We start from the raw sequence: 25,235 nt of genomic DNA, 5'->3' as shown, positions 1-25,235 counted from the left end.
TATTTACCATAGGAAAAATATGGAACTAACCATATTACTGAGGGATGCCCCTCAGTAGACGAATGAATCAAGAAATTTGGTACATATACACAACAGAATTTCATGGTTCCATCAGAAAGAATGGCATTGCACCATTCATAAGGAAATGGAAAGTCTTGGAAAAAAATCTTATTAAGTGAAGTGAGCCAGAGTGGGACACGCCCAGAAGTCAACCAGTTCGCCCTGCCTGTTTCTCCTCGGGGCCTCTCATCCCCACGTACATCCAATAGAACAAGGACAGTACAAAATGAACCAGGCCAAATTCCAGTTCCACAAACAGTCCCAGCAGAACCAACCAGAGGAGAACCTTCAGGATAGTGACATTGATAAACAGCTTCTACCTCTAAAGCTTAGTGTGAGATTGCCCCATCTTTTTGGGGATACCCTGATCTCGGAACTCACTTGGCTTGGCCTGCCCATAGTTTCACTTTTGTGAACATCCTCATTGCCCCACATGGGCACCTATGTCGGGGTTTTCACCCCCCCCCCCCCACCGCGCTCCCACCACCTTCAGGAGAGATGAGGAAGGCATGCCCTGACAGGACAAGACAAGAAAGGAAAGGGTCAAAAGGCTGCCCGCACCCAGCCCTCCCTCACCAAAGGACAATCGGACATGTCTGGGAGTCGAGTCAGCGCAAGATCTTGTTTATTGAGGATGTACGTGCAACTAATAGCAAACATCGGCAGGAAGGGGAGGGGTGTACACCTATCTAGGGACTGTAAGGGGAGACATGAGCTGTCCATCAAGGGGAGGAAGAGCCAGGGCGTCACAGCCCACAGAACCGCCTCTGAGTTCAAAGTTAAGCACCATCTTTGCCACAAGTGTTCCCAGAACTGAGAAACAGGTGGGGCCAGCTGGTTGACTTCCAGGCATGTCCCACAAGCCAGATACAAAGATTCCATGGTTTCTCTAATTGTAATAAATAGTATATATCTAGTCCTAGAAGAGGATCACAATAGCTCAATATCTATGTACATATGCCCACATAAAATGATACTAAGTGAAATTAGCTCTAAGATGTGGAAACAAGAGGCTTTTCATTGTTTTTATATTTAGAGCACTATGTGTCATGTTTTAAACATAAATATAACTTTGCTTCTGTGGGAACTTGAAACTGAAGTACAGTGATGGAATCTCACACAAAAGGAAAAAAAAAGTCTCTACTTCAAAGTCTATGTCATCAATATGTGACCTAATTCTTTCACATAGCTATTTTAAAGCATGTTCATAAATGTTATTTCATATGTATATGGATTCTCATTTCTGCATGCACATGTAACTGATATAATTGTGATAAATGAGCCACAAATACTCTGAGTTTCATTTAAAGGTTGTTTAATTATACTTTGCTATCCTCTTCAGAGCCAGTGGTCATAAACAACTTCAGTATTTTCCTTTAAAATGAGTTTTTCTTTACATAGAAGAGAAAAATATTCGAACAACTAAATAAAGATTTTAAAATATACGGAACATTGCTATATTTTTTAGATTTAATGTGTCTTGAAATTATTTTGGAATCTTATTAGAGAATTTGATTCAATAGATCTGGGATTTTTGTGGCCTCATAAACACTGTGTTGTCAGTGTTCCTTGTAGCTGAGGTTTGACTCCCAAGACAGCCAGATCCAAGGAAAGGGTTCATTCAAGGGGCTAAATAACCATCAGAGAAGAGTCTTACTTACTCACTGACAGTAAGTAAACAAACATTCAAGTGTGGTGTAAATAAAGACCTAGCAAATTACCTTCTTTAATAGTACTTAACAATACCTAATTCCACCCAAATGCCCTTAGAGAGAATAGTTTTCCTCTAAAGGCTCTGAGTACAATCCCCTGGAGCTGTTCTCTCAGACAGTAAAGTATAAAAGAATGGTGATTTTTATAGGGTAAGGAGTCATAAAAGTAAGAGGAAATTTATGAGAAAAAGAATAGAAATAATAAAACTTACATTTAAGTTTAAATTCATTTTGTTGATGAAATAGTGTTACAGAACATATGAGTATACCCTCCATCAATTATAATGTTCTGCTAGATTTTTAATTTGAATACCAACATTCCTTGAAACATTCTTGTCAAGTCTCTTTTCCCTGTGTCATTACCAAGATCGATGTTGAGGAAAGTGTGTGTTTTTGTTTGTGATGTGTCTGTCTGCACATCTTATAGCACATACATCATTTGATGAAGGCTATACTTATTTGAGTATATATAACTGAATAAAGACTTAAAAGACAAAGATTACTTCTTTAGGATAAGTACCCTCTCTTTCAAAAGCATGATAATATGTTCTTTTAATTATATTTTTTAATTTCCTGAATTCTAGAAATCATTTCCTGATTTATTTCCAAGGTTCATTAATTAAAAGTGTACAAGAGTTGGGCAAAAGTGTTCTTTTTCTTTAAGGAAAGAGATGTTCTATTTTCTTGGCAGCCAGATTACATTAACCTTTTATCTTTAAACTGTTCTTCAATGTGTGTTCCATAAAACAAGTTGAATATTCCTTTTGAGATGCATAATTCAGTCAAAACACTTCTGTTACCACATTATATAATAAAACAGCAAGCTATTGATTTGGCATTACAAATGAACTCATTTCATTTCTTTTCATAGTTCAATTTATCTTATTTTATTAGAATTTTTGTTTAGATCTTGCAGACCAATTACCATCTTACTCACATGAGCTAGAATTCATTTGAAATATATTAACTCAGAAAATTGAAAAGAAATATATTGTATCAGATAGATTTAAATACCTGTGGTCATTATAGTTCTGTAACATACAAGTGAAGTATCTCATTGGAAATACTTTGGTCTTCCTGCTATGATAGAAGATGAATAAGATATCTAGAAAGAAAATAAGTTCTAGATAAATTAAAGGAAATCCCAGACTACAATATACTGGATAGGTATCATCAAAATCAAGACAATGGAGAGCTTGGTAAAGGTGGCTTCATTGTTAAATTAGCTGTACTTATTCCTTGATATTTAAAAGGAGATTGGTGGCCAAACTTTCGGGAAGACAGTGGAGGAGTAGTAGAGCCCTACCTAAGCTCCCTCTGACATCCCAGTTTATCCACTCCAGAGAAACTTTTACTCCTAGAAAGAGAGCCCAAGTAAGTTATAACAGAATAGGGTTTCTGGCCAGAAAGAAAAAAATTGACTTTGTTGGCCTGAAAACACAGATTTGAGCTCCGGGCAACATCCTGATGCCACTCCTGTGCCGGCACTGGCACAGTGCCCAGCATTCCATGAACCTAAAGCACACAGTGGCAACCAGGAAGAAATCCTCCAGACGGCAGCAGACAGGCGCTGATCACAGGCTGAGCATGGACAGGCTGAAATCGCAGAGAAAGTGTGAGTACCCCACGAAAGACATTCTCACTCGAGCCCTCAGAGCAGCTTCTGGAAAGTAGCCCTCCTCCCACTGCCAGAGTGAAGTGCCATCTGACTCTGGCATAGACTCTGTCAGAACAGACTGGAACTAAAGCAGGCAAGGGGAAACCAAGAATGAAGGGTTTTGGGGTCCAGCTTTATGGACTTCAGGGTGAAGGGCATTGGAGAGCATACCCGAGACGCCGCCCTTCCCCCCAGCCCTGGGGGAATGCAGAAACAGGCTACGGGTCTCTGGGTCTGGAACCAGAAGAACTGGCTTTGCACCCAGCCCCCAACTTTCTCGCCAGCCCAGGTGCCCCCCAGTCTCTCCCTGGAGCAGCGCTTTCGAGTGACATTAGCTCATGAGGGGGTCATGTGATAAGCTCCCAGCCTATCAGCTTCCTGGCCGATTGCCTTCCCTCCCTATCACTTCCCTTTACCCCCTCCTTAATAAATAAGATAGCTCTTGAAGCTTCTCCGAGACTCGCATATGCCTGGCTTTCTTTACTTGTAAGTAGGTGGGTAAGCATTCTCGTTCAGCTGCGCGCACGTGAGGTCAGTGCTGGCTCCCCCGCTCCATCCTGGCCCTACCTGCTGGCCAGATGACCAGGAGAGAGGGTGAGAAAGGGAGTGGTGAAAAACGTAGCTGAACCTTGATCCCCACGCCAGGGGAGGCGACCCGAGCCCAACAAAGGGGCCATCTTTGAAAAGGACAACAGTGACTGAACAGTGAGAGCCAGCTCCACCCAGGAGAACATCCCACCACACAGGCAGAGGCACATTCCTGGGCCCCAGCTCATAGACTCAGGCAAACTCAGCGAGAGGTGCCCCGCCCTGCCCCGCCCCTCCCTGCCAATTCTGTGGCTGCTGACTCTCCAGCAGCTGAAAATTCTAAAATCAAATTGAAAGGGTGAGCAGCTACTGGCAGAAGGGAACAATCAAATGGGAGAGTAAACAGTTCCAGAGACAGATAAATGACCCCTTTACAGAGAACACCCAACTCCCAACTCCCACCAGAAAACCAAGCTGAATTCCACAGTCAGCACTGCCCAGTAGAAGGTTGCTCTGCCCAGGAGGGAGGAACCTCCCCCACAGCAAGCAACTCTCAGCCAGGTAAACCAGGCATGAAGTGCCCTACTCTGCTGAGTCTGAAGCCTATTCAGAGCCAGGCATTAAAGGCAGAGGACTCCCAACAGACAGGAGGAGCCATGGTTCCCAAGACTGTTCATGTCCCCAATCTACAGAGGACACCCAAATCCTACCTGCAAGCTATGCAAACCACAGAGACCCAGGATTTAACTAACAGGGAAGGAGGGTCAGTGCAGATCCACCCCCTGTAAGCTGAAAGCAAATCAGACCAGCCAAGCAGCATGAAAATTGACTGTAGACCATTGCAAGGAAATGAGACTGGAGAGAGCCCCACCCAAACAAGGAAGACTAGATTTTTTTAAACATTTTTTTTAACTTTTTTATTTTTCATCTCTGATTTTGTTTTTTGTTTTCTGTTTTTTATTTGTTTGTTTTATAGGGACATTTTCGGTATTTTTTTGTTTAGAGTGTTTTCCTGTATTTTTTCTTTGTTTCTATTTTCACATTCTCTTTCTTTAAAATTACTTTCTTTTGACTAACACCTTTATTCTTTTCTGTTGACTCTCCATTCTCTTCATTTTATCCTCATTCTTTCTACCAATTCTACACTTATCCACCTTTCCACTTCACTGAAACTAAACCAAAATCCTCATCCCCCATTCATTTTACTTCATTCTCTTCACTACCCCTAACTTAACCTCCTAAACTTACTTCCAGGACCTCCAGACTCCATTGACCCCTGGTTATCAGATAGAAGGTATAACTATTCAATCCAAGTGAGTCAAAGGGGTTCATAGATAAATGCCAACAGTCCAAAAAGAACTAAATACAAGAACAAAAATTGCTCATAGGGTTATAATGGTAAATAAGTAACTATTAAATAGAGGGCTAAGGGTTGGTTGTTATATTAAAAGTGTATTCTTTGGGAACACCAAATTTGCTTTTATATACAAAAAAGAGAGGAAAGGTATCTGTATACAATTTTGAACTTCTAAGGTTTATACGGCAGTGCTTGATAAGGTCTGCTTTGGGTCTTAAACGGTGCTCATAGGTGCTTGTAGATTGGCATTTCCAATCCAAATGGGCAGAAGAAGCACAAGAAAGATGGCAAACAAGGGAATCTCATCTCCTACTCAAAACAAGCAGGAAGCAGAGCAGTCCATCAAAGACCTAAAAGAGAACCCTCAAAATGCTCTACAAACTCTACTGATAAAAATGTTAAAGGAGCCTGGGTTCAACTCCTGGTATGGGAACCCCCCAAAAAAAGTTAAAAGAAAACTTTGAATTTTTTTCAGACAACTATTCTAGAGGATGAGGAGGCGAAACAAAAATTAATAGGAGATTTCCTGCCCTAAACAAATCGAAAGATAAGTGAACTTCAAGAGGCCAATGAAAAGTCTAATGAAAAGATAGCTAACCAGCTAAAAGATTTGAGGGACATCATTCAGAACCAAGTTAATGAATTTAAAAAGTCCATACAGGACCTAAGAAAAAATTATAGCAAAGATATTGAAGCCATCAAGAAAGACTAGTCAGAAGGAAGGGAGATTTGAAATCAAGTAGCTAGTCTACAGAGCAGACTAGATGAGGCAGAGGATCAAACCTCAGGAACTGAAGATTCCCTAGAATCTGTGGAGAAAGAACAAAAAACAATACAAAACCAATCCAATTGACAAAACAGATCACTCCAGGAGTTCCAAGATACAATCAGGAAGCCTAATTTAAGGCTAATATGTATCTAAGAAACCCTAGAGAAAGAAGTCAATAAAATAGGCAACTTATATAGCAGAATATTAGCTGAGAAGTTCCCAAATATACAGAAGATTAGGCCTGTCCAGATACAAGAAGCCTTCAGAACCCCAAACCAATCGGACCAGAACAGGACATCCCACCAACACATTGTGATCAAAATAGGAACAATAGAATCCAAGGGAAGAATCCTTGAAGCTGCTAGAAGAAAGTAATCACATATAAAGGAAAACCAATCAGAATTACCCCCAGACTTCTTAGCAGAGACCATGAAAGCAAGGAGAGCCTGGAATGAGGTATGCCACACCCTAAAGAAAAAGACCTATCAATCAAGAATTATTTACCCAGCTAAATTCTCATTCATAGCTGAAGGTCAAATAAAAGTCTTCCAAAGTAAGGAAAAACTGAAACAATATAATCTCCACCAAACCAGCTTTACAGAAAATCCTGAAGGATGTACTACACATGGAAAATAATCAAAATCACAATACAGAGAAATTAAGCCTAAATAGAAAACCGGAATATTAGATCAATAATGGGGACACACAGCTTTTAATGATAGCTATAATGAAAGGAATAAATGATCATCTCTCAATCTTACTCTCAACATCAATGGACTTAATTCTCCAAATAAACGACATAGGCTCATAAGTTGGATCAAAAATAAAGCTTCATCTTTTTGCTGCCTCCAAGAGACACATCTATCCAGCAGAAGCAAACATCTTTGAAAAGTGAAAGGCCTAAATAAAATCTACCGAGCAAACGGCCCCCAAAAGCAGGCTGGAGTGGCAATCCCAGTATCAGATAAAATTGACTTCAAATTAAAAACAGTAAGACGAAACAAAAAAGGTTACTACAAATTAATAAAGGGATCTCTCCTGCAGCAGGATATAACCATCGTAAATATCTTCACCCCAAATATAGGAACACCCAATTTCATGAAACAAATACTACAAACTCTAAAAACACTCATAGACCCAAACACATTGATAGTTGGAGAATTTAGCACTCCACTGTCAACTCTGGACAGATCAACACTCCAAAAGCTGAGCCAAGAAACCTCAGAGCTAAACAACTGCATAGACCAACGAGACTTAACCAACATCTACCAAATATTCTATCCACAACACCAGACTACACATTCTTTTCAGCAGCACATGGAACATTCTCCAAAGTAGATCACATCTTAGGGCACAAAGAAAATCTGTACAAATTCAGAAGTATCGAAATCATTCCCTGCATACTCTCAGGACACAATGGAATAAAATTAGAGCTCAACTCAAACAGCCACCACAGAAAATCCTACAATTCATGGAGACTAAACACATTGTTGGACCATCAGTGGGTCACTGAAGAAATTAGAACAGAAAATCAAATGTTTATGGAAATAAAACAAGATGAACACACAAAGTACTACCTCCTTTGGGACACAGCAAAAGCAGTACTTAGAGGAAAATTTATATCTCTGAGTGCCTACATCAACAAAGTGGAGAAACAGCAATTCAGCAACTCAAATGAGCACCTTAAGCTCCTCAAAAGAGAAAAAGACGCCAAATCTCAAGCCAATAGATGGGAGTAAATAATAAAAATCAAATCAGAATTAAATGACTAAGAGTAAATAGGAAACATCAAAAATGTTAACAAAACGAAGAGTTGGTTCTTTGAATAATTAACAAGACAGACAGACCTCTAGGAAGTCTGACCAGAAAATGAAGGCAGAACACTCAAATAAATGAGATCATAGATGAAATAGGTAACATCACCACAGAAACAATCAAAATTCAGAACACAATAAGGGACTATTTTGCAAACCTTTATGCCAACAAATTCATGAACCTGGAAGAAATGGACGATTTCCTAGAAAAAATTGATATCCCCAAACTCAAGGATGAAAATTTAAATCTTCTAGACAGACCCAAATCCAGGATTGAAATAGAAACTGCAATAAGAGATAGCCCATCCAAGAAAAGCCCAGGTCCAGATGGATTCACAGCAGAATTCTACAAGGCAATCAAAACAAAACTCACGCCAGTATTTCTCAAACTCTTCCATGGAATTGAAAGAGAAAGTTAGCTACGAAACACATTTTATGATGCCAGTATAACCCTTATCCCAAAACCAGGCAGGGACTCATCAAGGAAAGAGAACTATAGACCAATTTCCCTAATGAACATTGATGCAAAAATTGTCAACAAAATTCTGGCCAATCGACTTCAATAGGCCATCAAAAAGTCATACACCATGATCAAACTGGATTCATCCCAGGGATGCAAAGTTGGTTCAACATACGCAAGTCAATTAATGTGATCCACCATATCAAATGGAGCAAGGTAAAGAATCACAAGGTTATATCCCTAGATGCTAAAAAGGCATTCTATAAAATCCAGTACCCATTTATGATAAAAACCTTGGAAAATCTGGGATTCCAGGGAACATTCCTGAATATAATAAAGGCACCTATGACTAACCAACAGCAAGCATAACTAAATGGTGAAAAGCTAAGGCCATTCCCTTTAAAATCAGGAGCAAGACAGGGATGTCTGCTCTCTCCTGTCCTCTTCAACATAGTACTAGAAATCATAGCCAGTGCAATTAGGGAAGAAGAAAACATAAAGGGGAATCTCAAAAGTAAAAGATGAAATTAAAGATTCTCTCATTAGAGATGACATGATCTTATATCTAAAGAACCCCATAGACTCTACTCTCAAGCTACTAGTGCTGATCCAAACCTTTGGCAAAGTAGCAGGATATAAAATAAACCCTCAAAAGTCAATGGCTTTTCTATATGCCAATGACTGATGACTGACGTTGAAATCAGGAAAGCAACTCCTTTTGCAATAGACTCAAAAAACATAAAATACCTAGGAATAATCTTAACCAAAAATGTGAAAGACGTCTATGATGAGAATTTTGAAAACAGGAAAAACGAAATTAAGGCAGAACCAAGGAAATGGAAAAACCTCCCATGCTCCTGGATTGAGAGGATTAATATTGTCAAAATGGCAATATTGCCACAGGCTATCTACAAATTCAATTCAATACCCATTATTATCCCTACACCATTTTTTAATGAAATAGAGGAAGAAATCCAGAAATTCATGTGGAACCATAAAAGACCCAGAATAGCAAAAACAATCCTAAGCAGAAAGAACAGTGCTGTAGGAATTACAATACCTAACCTCAAGCTATATTACAAAGCTATAGTAATAAAAACACCTTGGTATTGGCACACGAAAGGCCTGAAGAACAAAGGAATAGAACTGAAGACCCAGAAATGAACCCACAGAACAATGCCTTCTTAATCTTTGATGAAGGAGCTAAAAGAATAGTCTGGAAGAAAGATAGCCTCTTTAACAAATGGTGCTGGCAATACTGGTTCAACCCTTGCAACAAACTAAACCTAGATCCTTATATATTACCCTGCACCAAAAAAATTCCAAATGGATCAAAGACCTCGAAATAAAAACAGATACCCTGAAAACACTACAAAAAGGAATAGGAGAAACACTTGGGCTCCTTTGCAAAGGAAGAAACTTTCTTAATAAAGCCCCAGAATTGCAACAAAACAAAGAAAGGTTGGAGAAATCAGACTGCATCAAAATGCAAAGCTTCTGCAGGGCAAAGAACATAGCTTGTAAGAAAAACAGAAAGCCCACAGATTGTGAAAAGATCTTTACCAGCCATACAATGGACAATGGCCTCATATCTGAAATATATGCAGGACTAAAAAAATTAAATGATTCCAAAAAACTGCACAAAAAACCAACAACCACCTCAACAAGTGGGCTAAAGACTTAGAAAGAGATTTCTGTGATGAGGAAATGAGAATGGCCAAGAAACATATGAAAAAGTGCTCTATATTACTGGCCATAAAAGAAATGCAAATCAAAACAACATTGAGATTCCATCTCACCCCAGTAAGAATGTCATATATCAAGAAAACCGAGCAGTCACAGGCTCACTGAGCTGGAACACACGCCCCCCCCCCCCCCACTCGCAGCTGAGGCATAGAGTCTGTGGGCACCAACCCACGCCCGGACACTTGGCTCAGCTGGTTCTCGCGCATACCGTTCCCCCCCCACACACACAGTGGACTCGAGAGAGGGCACAAGCGCCCCCCAGCAGCTCGGGCAGCATGCCCCCGGAGGAAACACTGGAGTTCACATGCACGCACCCCCCCCCCCAGGGCCAGCGTGGGACAGCGTGCTAGCTCTCCAGCAAGAGGACATCCTGCCCAAACCTCCGAAGGAGCTTCGCACAGGTGGGCGGGGCCCCAGCGGAGGCGCCCTCTCTGGTGGGTGCACTTCACACAGGCAGGCAGGGACCCCAGCGGCAGTGCCCGCTCTGCTACGTGCATCTCTGCACAAGTGGGTGAGCAGCCCCTCAACAACACAGGCCCTGGAGCAATACCCAAACTCAAACCCAGAGCCAGGATACAAACTAGTCTCCCACTGATGGACCAGCTTGAACCAGCACAAAGCCAAGCCAGGGAAGCTACCCAGAGATCTCCAGATGCGCAAATCACAAAGAAATATAATGAGTTTCGTCAAAGGCAAGCCAACTCGCCGGTTCCAAAAAGCAGCAACGACTGAAGAGGAGATGGAGAATAAAAAAGCAAATGAGGCCATGTTAACAGAAATTATGGAAAGCACCAGAAACAAAATCAGAAAATAATTCCAGGAGTTCAGAGTAGAAGTCTCGAAGGACATCCAGGAAGCCAAGAAAGAAATGGAAGCAAAAATGGATACAGTGCAAACCTCCGTCAAAGAAGACCTTAACATCCTGAGAAGTGAAATGCATGAAAAAAATAGATTTAAAATACAACTCTTTAAAGGAAGAAATTTCCACGATCAGAGCTGATCTGGCAACCATAAATAGCTCTCTGACATCCATAAACTCCGCAATTGAATCCACAGCACAAAGAATTGTCCATATGGAATCCAGAATCTCTCGCTTGGACGATGACGCCGCCGACAAGAACCAGAAAATTACCACAATCCAAGAAACGGTAAAGCTCCAGGGCAGAATATTCCAGGAACTAGTGGACAAAGACAAGAGATATAATGTGCGCATAATTGGAATAGAAGAAAGAGCCAAATACCAGAGCAGAGGGCTTCAAAATATTCTCAATAAAGTGATTGCAGAAATCTTCCCCAATCTCACAAGGGACCCCATCCAGGTAACCAAAACCTATAGGACACCTGGCCCCAGAAAAGCCACGCCAAGGCACATAATATTCAAGACTTCAGATCTCAAGAATAAAGAGCAAATTTTGAACACAGCCAAAGCGAAGAAAGAAATTTACTACAATGGGAAGAGGATCCGAATAACAGCAGACCTCTCCACACAAACCTACCACGCGTGAAGAGAGTGGAACAACACCATCCAAGTTCTACAGGCCAACAATTGTCAACCTCAAATAAAATATCCAGCGAAGTTGGAGTTCACATTTGAGGGGAAAACCAGATCTTTCCATAGCAAAGAGGATCTAAAGGAGTATGTGAATAAAAAACCAGCCCTACAGCAAATTCTAAGAGGGGAATCCCACCCAACAGAAACCGTTCAGGACACAGACAGAAACAAAAAGAAACTACAATAGCCAGAACCCAACAGAAAGAGCAGCTCACTAAAGACAAGAGGAAAAAAAAAAAAAAAGGAGGAAAAGCAGCCTGGCAAGAAAATGGAAGGAGGAAAAAACACTCTTATCCTTGATCTCTTTGAATATAAATGGTTTAAACTCTCCAATAAAAAGGAACACACTGGCAGAATGGATCCACAAACAAAAAGTTGACATCTGTTGTCTACAAGAGACCCACCTTACAGCAAGGGATATAAACAGGATCTGAATGAAAGGATGGAGCAAGATCTTCCAAGCAAACCTATGTACCAAAATGGCAGGAGTAGCCATCCTGATCTCAGACAAGCTGGACTTCTCATTAAAAGCAACTCAAAAAGACAAAGAAGGCCACTATATTTTAATACAAGGAAAAATCCAGAATCAAGACATCGCAATGATAAATGTATACTCACCGAACAAAAGAGGCCCTACATATGTCAAGCAAATTCTCACAGAACTACAGAACAAGATAGACCCAAACACAATCATAGTGGGTGACTTTAATACCCCACTCTCTCCAAGAGACAGATCCAACACCCAGAGGATTAGCAAGGGAGCTGAGGACCTAAGTAACACCATATCCCAAATGGATCTGACAGATCTATACAGAATCTTCCACCCTACAGCGACCCAATACACCTTCTTCTCAGCAGCACATGGATCATACTCCAAAATAGATCATGTCATAGCCCACACAAAGAACCTCAGCAAATACAAAAGTATTGACGTCATCCCATGTATTATATCTGACCACAGTGGAATAAAGGTAACCCTCAATAACAACAGTTACCACAGAGGCTATACACATTCTTGGAGGCTAAACCCCACACTGTTATCCAACACTTGGGCCACAGACCAAATTAAAGATGAAATTAATGAATTCATAACCCACAATGACAATGAAAATACATCACAAAGAAACCTATGGGACACAGCTAAGGCAGTACTGAGGGGCAATATCATCACCCTCAGCACTCACATTAAAAGAATGGAAACAGAGCAGGTGAATAACCTCACGATGAAACTGAAACAACTGGAGAAACAAGAAATGATCGAACCTAAAATGACTAAGAGGAGAGAAATCACAAAAATTAAAGAAGAGATAAATCTGATTGAAAATAGAAAGACCATTCAACAAATAAGACTAAAAGCTGGTTCTTTGAGAAAATAAATAAAATTGACAGACCCCTCGCAAGACTAACAACAAAAAAGAAGAAAAGAGACTCATATACGTAAAATCAGGGACTCCACAGGAAAAATAACAAGTACACACGATATTCAAACAATCATAAGGAACTATTTCCAGAAACTCTACTCACTAAAAAACAATAATTTTACAGAAATGGATCAATTCTTAGAGAAGTATAAACTACCCAAACTGAACCAAGAAGAAATAAATTAACTAAATAAACCAATAACTTACAGCGAGATACAGGGGTTAATCAAGAACCTCCCAACAAAGAAAAGCACAGGCCCAGATGGATTCCTCAACAAATTCTACAAAACCTTTACTGAGGAGATAATACCAGTACTCCCCAAACTCTTCCGTGAAATAGAAATAGAGGCAGAAATCCCAAACTCATTCTACGAAGCTAATATCATACTCATTCCCAAACCAGGCAAAGACCCAACAAAAAAAGAGACCTACAGACCAATATCACTAATGAACACAGATGCAAAACTCCTCAATAAAATATTAGCTTACAGGATCCAGACACTGATCAAGAAAATTATACATCATGACCAAGTAGGCTTCATCCCACAGTCACAAGTATGGTTCAACATCCATAAACAGAACTAAAATCAAGAATCACATTGTTAGCTCAGTCGATGCCCAAAAAGCCTTTGACAAAATACAACACCATACTTATTAAAAGCTCTTGAGAGAACAGGAATAGATGGAACATTCCTCAAAACAATAAAAACCATATACAACAGACCAATTGCTAACATCATATTAAATGGAGAGAAACTTAAATCATTCCCCCTAAACTCAGGAACAGCACATGGATGCCCATTCTCCCCACTTCTTTTTAACATAGTGCAGGAATCCCTAGCCATAGCAATAAGGCAAGAGGAGGACATCAAAGGGATCTACATTGGCAAGGAAGAAATCAAGCTATCCCTATTCGCAGACGACATGATCTTATATCTGAAAGACCCTAAAAACTCAGTCCCCAAACTCCTACACCTAATAAACCATTTTGGCAAAGTAGCAGGATACAAAATCAATCCACAAAAGTCAGCAGATTTTCTGTACACCAGCAATGTACAAACAGAAAAGGAAATTACGGAAACAATTCCATTTACAGTAGCCAAAAAAAATAAATAAATAAAGTACCTAGGGATCAACCTAACCAAGGACGTGATGGACCTATTTAATGAGAACTATAAAAATCTAATAAGGGAAATCAAAGAAGACATAAGGAGATGGAAAGACCTCCCATGCTCATGGGTAGGCAGAACCAAAAAAGAAAAAAAAAAAAAGTAAACCAACAATAACAAATGTTGGAGGGCATGTTGGTGGGAATGTAAACTGGTTCAGCCACTCTGGAAAGCAGTATGGAGATTCCTCAGAAGGCTAAACATAGAGCTTCCCTATGACCCAGCAGCCCTACTTTTGGGCATCTACCCAAAACACTACAAACAAGAACACACTAAAGCCACCAGCACAACAATGTTCATCACAGCACCATTTGTCATAGCTAAAATATGGAACCAACCCAGATGCCCCTCAGTAGACGAATGGATCAGGTAAATGTTGTACTTATCCACAATGGAATTTTATGCTTCTATGAGAAAGAATGACATTGCCCCATTCCTAAGGAAATGGAAGGACTTGGAAAAAATTATACCATGTGAAATGAGCCAAACCCAAGGAAACATGGACTCTATGGTTTCCCTCATAGGGAATAATTATCACAGGTTTAGGCTAGTCACAGCAGAGTATCACAAGAGCCCAATAGCTATGCCCTTATGAACTCATAAGATGATGCCAAGTGAAATGAACTCCATGTTATGGAAACAACTGTTGTATCACTGATGTAATTACTTTCAACATGCCGTGTGAAACCATGGCTTTTTTTCTTGGTCCTCCTCTTGTATACTCTTCCTGTGGTTGTCCTCACGCTATCACTGTATTTCATCTGAGTACCCTGGATACTGTATATACTGGTATTAGAACTAGGGAAGTGACAGGGAATATAAAAATCGAGAGACAAAGGATAAAAAGACAAATGACTCCAAAAGCAATATTTGCAAAACCATTTGCTGTAAACCAACTGAACAACTCATTTGGGAACATGGAAAGGAGGAAGGGGAGAGTGGAATGAGGATGGAGGTTACAAAACGTGCAAGAAATGTACTCATGGCCTAACATATGAAACTGTAACCCCTCTGTACATCACTTTGATAATAATGAGTAATTATTACTTACTTAATTATTAATTATTAATGAGTAATTATTATTATTTAAAAAATAAAATTTATTACTTTTTCCAGAAAGAAAAAAAAAAAGAGCCATCCATCCTGACAACTTGGAAACAAATTATGGTGAAAATCTGGTATTAATTAGCAATGATGGAGCTATTAAGTGAGACAGACCTTTTTTAGTTGCTACCGTCATCTCATAGATTTCTAAAATACAGTTAAATAAGTTTCTGTGGGTTGACAACAAAAATAAAAGGAGATTGGTGCTGTTTCTAACTGTTTGAAAATATTTGTAGAATGAAGTGGGAAAAAATTTGCCCCACTTTTGAAAGCTTCCATAATATACTAGCCATGAACAATCATATAATAATAACTGGATGCCAATAATATGGCTTCATAATCTCTTCTCACCATTATTAGAATTATACAAAAATGGTTTTATCATAAATTGAGATATAGTTAATATATGAAATATGACATATGAGACTCAATGTAAACTCACAATTGTATATTAAAAGCTAATTCCAAAATATGTTTGGATAATGTCTGTAATTTTTCATGCCTCTATTTTTGCTTTGTTAAATTCGGAAAATTAACACCAGTGCTAAAGGCTATTGTATAGAATGATTATATGTTATTGTGTATGCTAATCTGTAGCATAATATATTAAATATAGAACTTAGATTTTACCACCACTGTTAATATCTAATTCATATATTAATTTACACCTAATATCAAATTTGTGGTTTAAACATTCTTAGTTGATATTTAATTATAGGTGGCACATCATTTCAAAGGGGCTGGAAATTTGTCTTCATTATTCCATACAGTTTTAAGTGATCCATTTAGTCTACTTCATACTAGGTACAGTAAAATCCAACTTCCACATGTTCTACAAAGCCTATGTGCAGCACTTTCCCATTCCTAACGGCCTCCCTAAGTGTTTATTTGTTCTTTCTGCCACTATCTATTAGTGAATACCTAGTGAATTGTAATAAATGTATGTATATGCTATATATTTTGGTTTGTTCTTTTACTAGGTACAGTTTGAGATTATTTCATATTATTGCATTTATTAACAGTTTAAAACACATTCTTTTCTCCTCTACTGTCATAATCTCCTTCTTTAACAAACAAGAAATTCTATATTCATCTGTAAAATATATGTAAAATTATTTAAATAAAATGAATAACAATACAATACATTTTCTTGAAGGAGATAATTATGTTGCTAAAATAAAGAAAAGTCTGTATCTTTCCTTTGAGTTAAGACATTTTAGATGGGAAAATCACGACATTTAAAGGAACATAGTTCACACTAAAATGAAATTCCAATATTTGTCATTGTGTTTTCTGTATATTTTATTATAGTTTAGCAATAAAACAATTAATCTTAGGTTCAATTGTGGTTGAGATAAATTAATGTATTATTTTAATATTAGCAATGTTAATATTGTCTAAATACATTGAATTTTACAGATTGATTAAATTATGAGCTAGTTATGTCTTTGGGCAAGCAATTAATCTTTCTGAATCTTATCTCTGTAATGATCTTCTTGCATCTTCTTCTGGTAATGGGTAAAATCTAACAGAGCTGCAGAATGAACATATTTTATTCCAGTCATTATCCTAAGAAATGAAATTAAAAATTTGAATGGCTAACAAATCATTAACATGCAATATGGTACAATGTCACATTATTTAATATAAAATAGTTTCAAAAGAAAAATGGAGGCATTCTTTCTGATAGAGGCATAAAATTCCGTTGTGTATATGTACCACATTTTCCTGATCCATTCGTCTACTGAGGGGCATCTTGGTTGGTTCCAAATTCTCGCTATGACAAAATGTGCTGTGATGAACATCGTTGTGCTGGTGGCTTTAGTGTGATTTTGTTTGTGGTCTTTTGGATAGATACCCAAAAGTGGGGCTGCTGGGTCATAGGGGAGCTCTATGTTTAGCCTTCTGAGGAATCTCCATACCGCTTTCCAGAGTGGATGAACCAGTTTACATTCCCACCAACAATGAAGTAGGGTTCCCTTTTGGCCACATCCCCTCCAACAACTGTTATTGTTAGTTTTCTTGATATATGACATTCTTACTGGGGTGAGATGGAATCTCAATGTTGTTTTGATTTGCATTTCTTTTATGTCCAGTGATGTAGAGCACTTTTTCATATGTCTCTTGGCCATTCTCATTTCCTCATCAGAGAAGTCTCTTTGTAGGTCTTTAGCCCACTTGATGAGCAGGCTATTAGTTCTTTGCGGTTTTGTTTTGGAGGAAGATAATTTTTTTAGTTCTGCATATGTTTTAGATATGAGGCCTTTGTCTGTTGAATGGCTGGTAAAGATCTTCTCCCAGTCTGTGGGATTTCTGTTTATCTTGCAAGCTATGTCCTTTGCCCTGCAGAAGCTCTCCAGTTTGACTCAGTCCCATTTGTCCAACCTTTCTTTGATTTGTAGCCTTTCAGTGTCTTTGTTAAGGAAGTTCAGTCCTGTGCCAAGGAGCCCAAGTGTTTCTCCTACTCCTTCCTTTAGTGTTTTCAGGGTGTTGGTTTTGATTTCAAGGTCTTTAATCCATTTGGAATTGATTTTGGTGCCGGGTGATATATAAGGATCTAGTTTTAGTTTGTTGCATGTGTTGAGCCAGTTTTTCCAGCACAATTTGTTAAAGAGGCTATCTTTGTTCCAAACTATTGTTTTAGCCCCTTTATCAAATATTAAGTAGGCGTAGTTCTGTGGGTTCATTTCTGGGTCTTCAATTCTGTTCCCTTGGTCTTCAGGCCTGTTCCGGTGCCAATACCAAGCTGTTTTTATTATTAGAGCTTTATAATACAACTTGAAGTTGGGTATTGTAATTCCCCCAGCACTGTTCTTTCTGCTTAGGATTGTTTTTGCTATTCTAGGTCTTTTATTATTCCATATGAATTTCCCGATTGCTTCCTCTATTTCATCAAAAAATGGTGTTGGGATATTAATGGGTATTGCATTGAATTTGTAGATAGCCTTTGGCAATATTGCCATTTTTATTATATTAATACTCCCAGTCCAGGAGCATGGGAGGTTTTTCCATTTCTTTAGTTCTGACTTAATTTTGTTTTTCAAGGTTTTGACGAATTGATCAGGAAAATGTGGTACATATACACAATGGAATTTTATGCCTCTATCAGAAAGAATGACATTGCCCCATTTGTAAGGAAATGGAAGTACTTGGAAAAAATTATACTAAGTGAAGTGAGCCAGACCCAAAGAAACATGGACTCTATGGTCTCCCTTATTGGGAATAATTAGCACAGGATTAGGCAAGCCACAGCAGAAGATCACAAGAGCCCAATAGCAATACCCTTATGATCACATAAGATGATGCTAAGTGAAATGACCTCCATTTTATGGAAATGATTGTTATATCACAGTTGTAACTACTTTCAACATCCCATGTGTATCTGTAGTTTATACTGTTGATGATGTTCTTGTATCACCTTCTTGGATTGTATCTACACTATCTCTGTAATCTTGTCTGAGTATATTGGAAACCATTTATACTGGTACTAGAATTAGGAAATTGAGAGGGAATACCAAAATTGAGAGACAAAGGGTAAATTAAGAGAAACAACAACAAAGCAGTACTTGCAAAACTGTATGGTGTAAGCGAACTAAACACCTCAGGGGGGGAAAGGGGGAGGGGGAGGGGGGTATGAGGGACAAGGTAACAAACAGTACAAGAAATGTATCCAGTGCCTAACATATGAAACTGTAACCTCTCTGTACATCAGTTTTACAATAAAAACTTAATAAAAAAATTGAAATTAAAAAAAAAAGAAGCCAGGGACAGTGCTCAGGCCCTGAGTTCAAGCCCCAGGACTGGCAACAAAAACAAAAACGACCAAAAAAAAACAAACAAACAAAGAAATATCCAGTTTCCTTTCAGTAGGTGGTAAACTCTGAGAAGGATCTGAATGCTCCAGCTATGGGAGCATTGAATGATTTGCAGTGAATCTGAAGAATTACATAATTTTTGTATATCCCTTCCTCTGATAGTAAATGAAATGCTGAAAAAATCTCAAGCACTGACACTCACCTCCATGAACTGCATCCCAATATCATTTAGCTGCCAGGCTGGTGTAAAAAGGCCTCAAACCTAAACTCTCTAGATCACATCATTTACATGGCCTCTTGTCACAAGAAGGAAGTGAGCTTCAGAGTGGGACTTAAAAGTACCCAAATCCAGTTCTAGGAACTATATCCTAGCCCGTGTGTACTGTGAAGTAGACCGAGGTTGACAATCCACATTTTCTGAATAAGAAAACTTCCATAGCTTCTACTCTCCTACAGAGGGATGAACTGATCAACATGGCCTGTAAGCAATAAAACAAGTAGTTTGAGCAAGTAGGCCCCTTGATTAACCCTGAGACAGATCAGTCCTCAAACCACCTTTGCAACTAATTGATGCTAATAAAAAATAAAATATAAACTGAGAAACTGCTTTATTCTGTCTTTTAAAACTATGCTCCTAGTTATTTTGCCCACTTATTTTCTTTCAGATTCTCCTCAGATAATATCACTGTGACAGGATCCCTTTGTGGCTTAGCTAGCTATTCAATTATTGGTCATTTTCATTGCAATCTGCTTACATAACAATATTCCTTCAGCTTTGGATCCAACAAACCGCTGTACTTAAATCAACTGTTCTATCTTGGCCTTTTATGGCCAGGTAATTTTTTGGAAATAAATGTACAATTATGTATCCCCCCATCTTGGTCATTTTAGGATGTTTGTAGTACTTTCCTAATCTTGAAAGGTACAGGGACTTCATTATTCCAAATACAATGTTTAGATCTGAAACAGTTGACATAGATAAGAAATGTTCTCCCAAGTCCACATGTTCTCATTTATCAATTATGTACTCCTTATTTGCTTTTCAAAACTCATCTTAGGGAGTCTTTGATCAGCAGACATCTGATAGTTGAACTACCATGATTTTTTAGCAACTCAAGAATAATTTTTGCTATTTTGGTCAAATGACTCCCCTGTACTTTTACATGAAGTAGTGTGCTTTGTATTAAAAAATTTCCCCTGTCTGTTTCATCTGACTAGAATGTCTGCTACAAGGATAAACATTTTTATGTGCATTTTTAGGCTACTATGTCAGAAGCATGTAGTAATGCTCTAAATAGTACTGACTGAGCAGATTTATTTCTTGTCTAATTTCCTTCTTCTATGAGGTTTTTCAAGACACTGACTTGTTCTTTTTTTACACCCCTAGTGATTATTGCAGAGTCTAAAGGTAGCTCCTCAATCAATTTTTATTGAAGAAATGTCACAATACAATGTTACCTAATAACATTAGTTGCAAATTAAAAGTAGAAGAGGATGAGAGAAAAGTCTATTTGAAATTCTATTTGATAAGCTCTACTCCTTCTATTCAAAGCCTTTTCTACCTTTCCCTTATAATGCATCTCTGCTAAGTTTCTCAAACTGCATACATTATATTCAATTATGTAGTACACTTACTTTCCACCTTAGATTTTGAATAGTATGAGACTAGAGCCATATGTTATTAAGGTTTGTATACGTTACCATGTCTTTCAGTGTTATTAAAAAGATATTTAATATTTAAATGATTCACAGACAGGTGCATCTTGAGGCTTTCTAAATTCATTGAAGGGAGAGTATATGTCTCATTAAATATTTCCCTCATGGATAAACAACTGCATTATTATAATATTTGAATGTTAAAAGAATCTTAAAGGTGTTATCTAAAATGACTATCCTTAATATATAGTACTAAGGAGATTGACAAGTTCAGTTTCTTTGTGCTTCAGAATTGTGGTTGTTTTGTTAATATTAAAGAGATGTTTTGAAAAAATGTTATCTTTTTTCTCTTCTTCAAGGAAGAACTCTTTCCTACATCCTATAACATTTTTGAAAACACGGTTCTGTTCGAAAACATGGTCATTGTATTATTTGTACATAAATAATTTTCAAGTGCACAAATGGGTGAGTGGATGAATGGATGATAAATGAATTATTGAATGCTATGACCTCTGAGAAATTATTTCCATCCCACATTTCTTTGGCAATGTCTGTTAATTATTTCCTTGTCCATGGTTTATTAGTTTAACCTTTAAGATTGTAGCATTGATTCATCAACTCTCAATAACTAAAAATATTTTCAAAATCCATATTTGTTGCCACCTAAATGTTAGTTATGAGAATTATATTAATTATATATTTAACATGACTGTATTAAATATGATCTCTTATCTGTGAAGAAGATAATTTCTCTATGTTATTTGTTTCCTATAATCACTTTTTCTTTAATGTTTTCTTCAAATACTGTTTGAAAAACTAAATATTTTATGTTATATCTACCTATTAACCTATGTACATTTCTACTTTAAGAAATAATTTCTGTGTATAATTCTTGAACTTTTTAAATGACCTTATAAACTCCAAAAGATAAAGAGAGGAAGCAATGGTTAATGGAATTTTAAATTTAATTTAAATATACAACTTGAGGTTATATGTCAAATTGAAGATGGGTTTATCATAGAAGTAATTGAGTTTCTTGTTTGGTTTCTTATATGCTTGGAATATCCAAGAGAAGGGGGAGAATCATTAAAGAAACCAAACTAAGTGGGGGAAAAAATCAAATTAACTCGGACATAAACACTTTGAAAATGTGCATGATATAGAATTTACTACAAAACACCTTATGCACGTTTTAATACTTAATATTTTTTATTTAGTCAGTGGAAATAAGCTTTTCATTTTTAATACCAAACATTGACTATTATGAGTGAATATCTTATGTACTTCTGGATATATTCTAATCCCATTATTACAGCTTTGGATCCAGAAGTCTAAGAGATGGTAGAGTTGGAGGTATAAAGAATTTTATCTGAAAGTCAAAATTTCTTATGGAGGGAAGGATAAAATACCTCAAATAGCAAAAGCAGTTCTATGAATAAGAGCACTGTTACAGGTACCACAAAAACAGACTTCAAATGTTGCTACAGAGCAATAATAAAAGAAGTATTGTGGTATCTGCACACAATCACAGTGAATGACAAATGGGAGAAGATAAAGGTTCAGGAATAAAACTACTCATCTATAGCCAGCTAATTTTTTACAAATGAGCCAAGAACATACAATGGAGAAAAGGTAGCCTATTCAAGAAACTATGCCAGAAAAGCAGAGTAGATACTCACAGAAGACTGAAATGATACCTCTATTTCTCACTTTGTACAGTAATCAACTCTCATTAAATGAAACAACTCAAAATAAGGAAGTTTAAAACCTAGTGCAGAAAAGATCCCTAAAGTTATAAACATGTTTCCTTTTTTTTTTTCTGAATAGAATTCTCACAAGTTATAAATAAGAACTGAGAAGTTTTGGCCAACATCAAACTACAGTTTATGTATGGTAGAAGAAATAAATACAAAGTTCAAGAGGCACTTCATGGAATGGGAGAAATATTCATCAGTTATTCCACTGAGAAAGGATTAGTATTTAAATATACAAAACTGAAATCCAAACAGCAAGAAAACAAGTAATCCAATAATTAAGTGGGAGGTGAATTGAACATATGGTTCGCATAAGAAGAGATACAAACTGATTTGTTGGAAGGTAACCCCTTTGTACAACTACTTAGTGATACTGTAAATATGGTTGTAAAAGAAAAGTTAAATCACAAAGAGAAAAAATAAGAAATGCAATAAATAAAGCAGTGCTCAACACTCTTAGCCATAAAGAAAATCCAAAATAAGAAAAACTGACAAAAATGTTAACATTGAGTATTATTCATGCTAACAAAGAAATGTTATAAGAAAGTGAATTGTAAGAGAGAAATTGTCTTAGAAGAGTTGACATTAAAATCATAAAAAATTTAAACAAAGATATCCGAGGGAAGATATTTCCTGACAGAGGGAACAGAAAATGTTAAAAATGAAGAGAGAAAAATATGGAATGTTTAAGTGATATTGGAGTGGCTAGGATAGGTGAACCAGAATAAGCTACATATAATGTAAGGGGAAGGAGCCACAATGCATTACAGTTTACTATATAATGCCTGTACTATGCACTAGATATTTTTATTCCACCAAAATTAATCTGTTCCACTGGAAATAATGAGGTCAAAAAAATGTAGGTCTCAAGATGGGATTGACGGTAATAGACAAGAAATTAAATACAATGCACAAAACCATAAAAAAACTATTCAAATAAAATTTAAAAAATTATTATAAATACCATAAATACCATGTCCATTAGGTAGAAAATTCAATATTATTAAACAGTAAGTGTTCATAATAGTTTCTACCAGTTCTACATGATTTCATCTAAATATTTTATAGATAGGAATTTACTGATAATAAAATTATTTAAAGAAGCAAAATAGCTAGGAGGCCAAACATAAAAGTGAAGAAAAAACAATTTTGGAGAACTGAGATTCCTAGGTTTCAATACTTCATATGAAATTGCTACATAGGGTAGTTTTGATATAAAAATAGCTTCTTATATGAATAAAACAGAATAGAGAGCACAGACCCCAGGCTGGAAATATGGATTAGCAGTAGAGTTGCTTGCCTTGCATGCATGAAGCCCTGGGTTTGATTCCTCAGCACCACATACACAGAAAATGCCAGAGGCGGCGATGTGGCTCAAGTGGTAGAGTGCTAGCCTTGAGCATAAAGAAGCCAGGGACAGTGCTCAGGCCCGGAGTCCAAGCCCAAGGACAGGCAAAAAAAAATTTTTTTAAATTAAAAAAAAAAAATAAAAAAATCTTAAGCCCCCAAACTGATTGAACATCGTATTTATAGTTTCAGATAAATAAATCAAGTAAGAATTCTTTCCCAATTCCTTGGTAAAGGAACAAACTCCACCAATTCATTAAGATGTGTTGTAAAGTGTTTAAGAAAAAATATATAGCCAGAAGTGGTGCTGTGGCTCAAGAAGCAGAGTGCTAACCTTGAGCAAAAAGAAACCAGGAACAGTGCTCAGGCCCTGAGTTCAAGCCCGAGGACTGGCAACAAAAACAAAGAAAAAATATATAAATGACTGTTATATCACTGTTGTAATTACTTTCAACATGCCATGTGAAACTGTAGCTTCTATTGTTGATGATCCTCTTGTATCCCCTTCCTGTGGTTGTACCTGCACTATCACTGTATCTTATCTGAGTACATTGGAAACTGTGTATACTGGTATTAGAATGAGGAAAGTGAAGGGGAATACAAAAATCCAGAGACATAGGATAAAAAAGACAAATGACTACAAAAGCAATACTTGCAAAACTGTTTGGTGTAAACCAACTGAACAACTCATGGGGGGAGAGGGAAAAGGGGAGAGGCTGGGAGGAATGAGGGAGGAGGTAACAAACAGAACAAGAATTGTATCCAATGCCTAATGCTTGAAACTGTAACCTCTCTGCACATCAGTTTTACAATAAAAAATTAAATATATATATATAATCATCAACATTACTATTGGAAACCTCATAGTACCATTAGACACAAAAACTTAAAAACTATATTATAATTAGCAATGAGTTATGGTCCCATACAAATGTATACAAATGATCACTAGATGTCATGCTCAAGAACATTTTTATCATTAATATTTTATAATACATCAAAATTTGAAAGTAGCCAAATATGCATGAGCACAACACATGATGAAAATATTGCTGTGTATTTCCAACCTAAGGTAAATCAAACAATGTACTAACTTAATGATCACACACACAACTCTTTTGATTAACTTTGCCTCAAAACATACAATGGTATGCTATACACAAAAGTTAAATAAATATATATGTATGTGTATATATAGTATATGGATATATATGTACACTCATATATGTGTGCATATATATATCACCTATAAGACATTAGAGAAGAAATTTTTTCATTTGTATTTTCTTTTCTTTATTGTCAAAGTGAAGTACA

The sequence above is a fragment of the Perognathus longimembris genome, chromosome 7, assembly GCF_023159225.1.
Source record: "Perognathus longimembris pacificus isolate PPM17 chromosome 7, ASM2315922v1, whole genome shotgun sequence".
In the NCBI taxonomy this organism is placed as follows: domain Eukaryota; kingdom Metazoa; phylum Chordata; class Mammalia; order Rodentia; family Heteromyidae; genus Perognathus; species Perognathus longimembris.
Note: the sequence above shows the minus strand (reverse complement) of the source record.